The 6,880-nt window shown below is 43.8% G+C and overlaps 1 long non-coding RNA gene across 2 annotated transcripts in view; it reads right to left on the bottom strand.

Moving 5' to 3' along the window:
* Positions 1-6,432, bottom strand: part of LOC102377437 — an 8,203-nt gene extending 1,771 nt beyond the window's left edge. Inside the window, exons 1-4 of one of the 2 annotated variants that reach the window (XR_003096190.1) lie at positions 6,335-6,432; positions 5,666-5,847; positions 5,032-5,106; positions 247-289 (exon numbers count right to left, since the gene is read on the bottom strand). This is a non-coding gene — a long non-coding RNA (uncharacterized LOC102377437). Of the gene's footprint in view, positions 1-246; positions 490-5,031; positions 5,107-5,665; positions 5,848-6,334 lie in introns of both variants that reach the window. The other variant, XR_001358771.1, reaches the window with a different exon arrangement.
* Between the last annotated feature and the right edge of the window lie 448 nt (positions 6,433-6,880).

The raw sequence follows: 6,880 nt of genomic DNA, 5'->3' as shown, positions 1-6,880 counted from the left end.
TGAACCTCTCTGTTTGTCAGCTATATTTGCTTGATTGTGGTACATTTAACAGGGGGAGGGGAGCCCAAAAGCAAAGGAAAAGTTTACTGTAACCGTCTCATTACAATACAAAGTCCCCTACCCTTTCCCAGGTGATGGTCCTACTTTACATGAGGTGCTAGCAACACTTCAATTTAAAAAAAGACAGGACCGCAAATCAGGGGGGCATGTATAATTGCTGGAAATGTGGTTTAGAGTTGCACTTACTCATCCTTCATGGTACTGGGAGGCAGCCGCAATGACTGTGTCTCTACAGAGATACAAGCAAGACAAACACACAAAACAGTACATGACAAAGTTAAAGTGATGCATAGCAAAAACTGGATTTTTTTCAAAGACGCTCTGCTGTCTAGCGTGTACTAGTCTGATTAATGTTGTCAGTTCGGAGAAGGTGGCTACTAGCCAAGCAGTTCACTCAACAGCGTCTTCAATGTATTAATGGGCTGTCATCTGGATTGAGTGCTAAGGGTTATAAACTTCTTGCTTTCAATTGGTCTCTAGGTCTCAAATGGTACTCATTTCTACCCCTAGGTGCTATCTAATCAGTATCACCTTCTCCTTCAGCTATGAGTTCAGTGGGTATAGGATCCTTCCCAGGTTGGGTTACCTATACCCATTGCCCCATAGACTCAGAGCTATCCTGATGCCACACCTTTGAAGAACTTGATATCTGTCCATTAACAGACACAAGGGGATCAGGTAGATGCAATAGTTGGGCTATTCGATCCCCCTTTTCTCAGGTAACTCTTGCCCGCCACATCTTTGATGATAAAATATATATTTGGGAGTCTGCCTTTTATGCCCTCTTGGTCACCTTTTCTCACCTCCCCCCGGTAGTCTGGGTCAATCACACTTCTCTCGGTCACCACCCCTCGAGTCGCAAGCCCCAACTGAGATTGTATTTGCTCAAACCAGCCAGGAGGTAAATCTACAGACTAATTCAAAGGTACTACTGCCGTCTGTCCCACATCCAATGTACCTGCTTCAGGTGCTGCTAAATCCATACCCACTGATCCAACAGTTATCGGGGTGGGAAGAAAAAAAGGTTATGGTTCTGTATTGGTTTTATGGTTAATGGGAGCATTGTCTCTCCCAATGCTCCTTCCTCCACCCCTTTCTTCTCACATTTATACATCTTATTTATAGTGGATTGTCTTCTGACAAGTTCTCTATTATTAAGGGTAGCTACTGTTTTAGGCAGTTGAGAGGGCTACTTCTGGAGGGTCGGGTTCAATGTTTTGGTTAGTAATTGCTTCAGTTGACTATTTTATCGCTCAATGAGGCTTGCTGCCTGCGGGTGGTATGGCACATGAAATGTTTAAGTAATGCTAAGTTTAGCTGCTTATTGTTGGGTAAGCAATGCAGTGAAGTGAGTACTTTGATTGGAGGAAATCTCATGGGGTACACTGTGAATATGGACAAGATGTGCTTCTAATACACAGATGGTGGATGAGACCTGCTTTCTGGACTGGTACAGCAATTTTATAGCTGGAGAAAGTGTTAATGGCTGTCAAAGCATAGCGATAACGATTTATTGCTGGCAGTGGCTCAATATAGTTAACTTGCCATTTCTCAGCTGGTTTGTGCTCTATGGGGATATGGCCTAGCCTTTTGTTCAAGGGCTTCTGTGCTAATTGACATCGTGGACACTGCACTGCTGCTGATGCAGTTTCACTCTGCATTATTGGCAAGTCAAATGCAACTGCTCAGGCATAGGCAGAGTCTCTTCTTGCATGTCTTGATTGCTGGTGTTTTTAGTCGGCTAAAGCATCAGTCTGACACTAGCACTAGCTGGGTCAAAGCATCAGCATGGTTGTTCTATTTATGTTCAGGATTCTCAGTGTTGATGGGTTGGTGGGCATCTACATGACTAACATGAATTTCTATCACTTCAGATTTTACGGCTAGTTGTTTTTACAGGTCTTGGCTCTGTAAGTCTATTTTTCTGATTTTTTTAGCTCGAGCCTTTCTAGGTGCTAGACTATACTGCTAAACTATTTGCTACTGCTTAGGAATCAGTATAGATCTAAACTGCTCAACTTTGCTATTCAGTCTCATAACCTACTACTAGCATAAGAGCTTTTAACTCAGCCCATTGGGAGGAGGCTTTCATCTCAGTATCTTTGAGTTGGTGAATAGTTACAGGGTTAATGGCAGCTGCAGTTTACATGCGAGTAGGACCCTTGTATTGCACTGAGCTGTCTGTAAACTAGGAAGCTTTTTTTTGGTCAGGTAGCAGATTGTCATAGCGAGGGGCCTATGAGGCAAAGGGGGGGGGGGGGGGAGCAAGGTCACAACAGGTACCAAATCTGGTTTACTTTCTAGTGGCGCTGGCAGGGTAGTTATTTTTTTTTTATGAAGTTTGCTTACGCTATGAGGGCTGGGCTTTGCACTCTCTTGTATGTACTACTTTTATTTGATAATGGAAGACTCGGGCTCTTTCTATTTTGTTGGAGATGGAGTTTTGCATGACTCGCTGCATTATGGGAATTTTTGGTCTAATACAAATTGTATGTCTCTTAGTTATTCGTTCTGTATTGACTAACGCTCAATAGCATGCTAGCAACTGCTGTTTAAAAAGGGTGTAGTTACTGGCTGCGTCAGGTAATTTTTGAGTTTAAAAGCTTAATGGGAGCTTTTGATGCGTTTTTATGGGAGTCTGCTACAAACTCTATGATACATGATTTTGATATACTGACACCTTTGACGTAATAGGGTCAGACGACGAGTAAGGGCTCAGGGGCAGGGCAATCTGTATAGCTGCTTTTACATCATTGAAGGCTTGGTCTTGTTCTTTTCTCTATTCAAAAGCAGCAGCTTTACCTGTTACTTTATACAGGGGCTGCATCAATATTTCAAGGTGAGGTATGTGGGTGTGCTAGAATTTAAAAAGGCTGATCAGTCTTTGTGCTTTTTTTTTTTTTTTTTTTAAGTAGTAGGGTCGGGGAGAGAAAGTAGTTTATCTTTTATTTTCTGTGGAATATTTCTAGTAGGTTTTGACTACTGAACTCTCAGAAATTTTACGTTTTGGGCTGGACTTTAAGTTTCCTGTGGAAATATCTCCCACTCCCACATATGTTTCACTACACATTCTAGAGCTTCTGCCACACGATTTAAGGTGTTGCCTTTTAGCATTATATTGTCAATATAATGTTTGGCTAATACTCCTTCAGGCAAAGAAATTTCACTTAAGTTACGTTTGACTATGTTGTGAAAATAAGCAGGGGAGCTTAAACACTCTTGTAGAAGCACGGTGAAAGTGTATTGCTGTCTCTCTCAAGTAAAGGCAAACTGGGCTTGGTGATCTGCATACAGAGGGATAGAGTAAAAGTCATTAGCCAAGTCAATCACAGCATACTATTCACTGGAGGTGGCACCAATATCTTCTAGCAGAGAAACTATATCTGGTACCACAGCTGAAATTGGGTCTACTACTTAGTTAAGTTCTCGATAATTTACCGTCAGTTTCTACGACTCATCAGGTTTGTGAACTGGCCAGATGGGAGAATTGAACGGAGAGCTAACGGGCACTAGCACACCCGCCTCCTGCAAGTCTTTGATCGTCTTGGTAATGTCTTCTTTCTCACTCAGGATTTGATACTGCTTAAGGTTAACAATTTGGTGGTGGAAATCAGTAGTTCTAGGGGTTCTCACTTAGCCTGACTCACTAACAAGCATCTGACATTTTCAGGGTGCCTATTCAGATATTTTTTCATTCTTTAAGAACATTAATCTTTACAATACATTTAGGGATAGGCAATATCAGTATCCACATTAATCTGCATTTAGTGGGTCTCACAATAATATACACGGTCACTAGACACTTGGTCACGGACGCACTCTCATATCTTCCCAAAGGCATCTTTTCTCTTTTCAAATTAGCCAGGTCTCCTGGTATAATGGTAATTTCAGAGCTAGTATTTAATAGTCTTATAAAAGTTTGAACTCTTCTAGTCGGCTATTCTACTGTCACTCGGACATATGGCTTCTGGTCCTCCTGCTGGGGGAGGCTTACACTCCGGCAGGAGGGACTTTGGCCATCATGTCATTGTGGCTGGGGAGTACAAAACTGCTTCAAGTCAGGGTATAGTGGGGGGGCTGAGGGTTGGACTCTTTCTGAAGCTTTGTCTACTTAAAAGCTGATACTTCTGCACTAAAACTTTTGTGGGTTGCCTATCAATTTCTTTTTTGGGCACCCTGTGGCTTATGAGCTAGACTTATAAATCTTGTTGAGTTAACAGTTTTTTTATTCTCTCTTTGCTCTGTCTGTTCGCTTCTGAACTGCTCACATTTGTGAACTTCTAGCTTCTACCCAAAGAGTATTCTCTAACAATTTAGCAGCTATGTCTCCGACCATTTTCCTCTGTCGTTCCGCCAATAGGAGGGATACATGGGTACGCAGATGGGAAGAAGCAGTATTGATTAACAAATTGCTAATTTGAGATGTAAAAGGAATATTCTCTGGACCATTCTCTACATCTAATTTTGCATTGCTTCTTCGCGCAAAATCTCTAGTCCCTCCTCCATGGTCCACCAAGACTGTGGCTCTGGGTCATCATGATCTCCCCTCTCTGGCTACCTGTCTATCTAGCATTTTATACACTAATCTAATAGCAGAGCATGGGTGCCCACTGGGGTTTGTGCAGTACACATTGTAGTATTGTATAAGGCGTCTCTTGTCAGATTTTTTAAACCCCTTCAGTTCAGCTACAGTGACACTTACATGTGCAATACTTTTGTCAAGTACTCTTAATATCTATCTATGTTTTCAGTCTCTCTTTCGGCCCTTGTCAAAATTTCTCTGCCAAAGTACCCAATTCCACTGCTGTGTACTTCCCGATTTCTTGGGATCTACTGACTCTTGCAGGTCTGTGGGTGGTACAATCATAACGTACTGGTCATGCAAATTGGCACTCTTCAATTTCTAAACTCTTAGCATGTTCAACTTCATCACTCTACATATCTCTCACTCTTCTGGATCTATCTACTGACCTGTGATTTTCTTAGCATCTTGTAAAGGTATCTCTGTCATCACTGGAGCTGCCTCTGGCTTAGATGTCTGGGAGACTAGCTCCAGCAGGGAGGAGGAACAGTTAGGGGAGGCAGAATCAAGTTGTTTAGAACATAACCCATGCAATATTGTTTCATTTAAATTCAGATGCGTCTGCCAATGGACAGCCTGATCAAGCTGTTCCTGCAGACAGGTATTTTGTGTGCTCAGATGTTCAAGCACCCTAAGGAGCAGCCAAGGGATGGTGCCTCTAGCACCACTCTCCCCCTCAGACTTAAGCTCTCTCTCAACTCACTGTTGCACTTTGGCAGGAGTTACAGGGCACTCTTCTTTACTCTAATAAAAGAACTGGACTCAGTTTATAGAGTGCCTTTGCTACTCTATACTACAACTCAGTATTGGGCTAAGCTGGCATCTTCCCCCCCCCCCCCCCCCGGATCTCTCTCCCTTCCCCTTCTGCAGCCTCTTAAATAGGTCTATGCTAAACATAGGGAAATCCCACTACTGACACCAGTTGTCTTAGAATGAACTACTAGGTTCAGAAGATTTTCTGTGCCTGAACAAAGGACGTACTCATGGTTGTTTCCACCCTTGCAAAGCTTTATTTAAGGATACTCGCACAGGCAGGAGATAGAGCAGAGCAGAGAGGACGGTCACGTCACATTGGCTTTAGGTGGCAGTCACCACCTCGCATGGTTCTCCTGGCCCTGGAGTGTCCTGATCCTGGGGATGCGATAGCCTGTGCTGGGGCTCCGTGCAAATCAGGACTCTTGCTAGAGCGGCGGAACCTATCGTAACTTAAGAATGTACAGCTTATATAGTCTGGAGTAAATAATGTTGTTATCTCAAGTTAGGAATTTGGGGATGAGTCGTGATCCAACACACCTAGTGTTTATTACATTCTACTGTATTACAACATTCTACTATTCAAGTTCATTGCTCAGTCACGCTCACAGAGCAAAAAGCTACATACCATTTCACTAGCCTACTATAGAATTAGCATGCAAGACTCTTCCTATTAGCATTAGCAAAGCTCTTACTATTACATGCCCCCTCTCTGGGGCTTCTATCACCACCCCCTCTGTAGCACTGGGGTCAGTGCACCCCAAATGCTGCCCCCTCGCTGGTGCTGGGGTCCCCACCCTGCTGTGGGTCCCCTATGAGGCCTCCCCCTTCCCCTAATAGCCTCACCCAAACCACCAGTCTTTAAACAGCAACAAAACACAAGCCCCTGGGCTGTAACATAAATTCAAGCTGCCCAGCTAAAATATCATTCAAGCCTACCAGGGAATACTCCAATCCTCTGCAGTATCAGAAGCTGCTCCTACATTCAGGCCTCTCCTCTATTATCTTTTCTGGAAAAGCTCCTTTCCCCTTGGCTGCTAGCAGGGAACTGCCCACCTGGCTTCAGCCATAGGGTTTATATGTGCCAGGCCCTGCCCCCCTTCAGTCAGCTGACAGCTGGCAGGTGTGGGTCACTAACTACTCTAGTTGCCCTGGTGACCAACAGCTGGGCTCCTGACTCATGCTAGGGCTCTTCCCCTAGCAGGTTCCCCTCTTTAGGAGCAGGGCACCTTAGTGCTCTGTGACAATTACAAATCAAACAATACTCCATTGGCAGCAGTAATATATAGAGTTTTGATTATGGATTGTATGGGGTGGTTTGGATAGGGACAATCCTGCCCCAGGCAGGGGGTTGAACTGGAAGATTACTTCTAGTGGTCCCTTCCAGCCCTACTTCTCTATGCTTTTATGACCATTATCACATCCCTGCTTACCCCCATGGGAGATAAGCCTTAGGAAGAGGGATTTCAGAAGCTAATACAGCAC

Source organism: Alligator sinensis, unplaced genomic scaffold (genome assembly GCF_000455745.1).
Source record: "Alligator sinensis unplaced genomic scaffold, ASM45574v1 scaffold568_1, whole genome shotgun sequence".
NCBI lineage: Eukaryota > Metazoa > Chordata > Crocodylia > Alligatoridae > Alligator > Alligator sinensis.
This window is presented reverse-complemented; position numbering and strand designations above follow the sequence as displayed.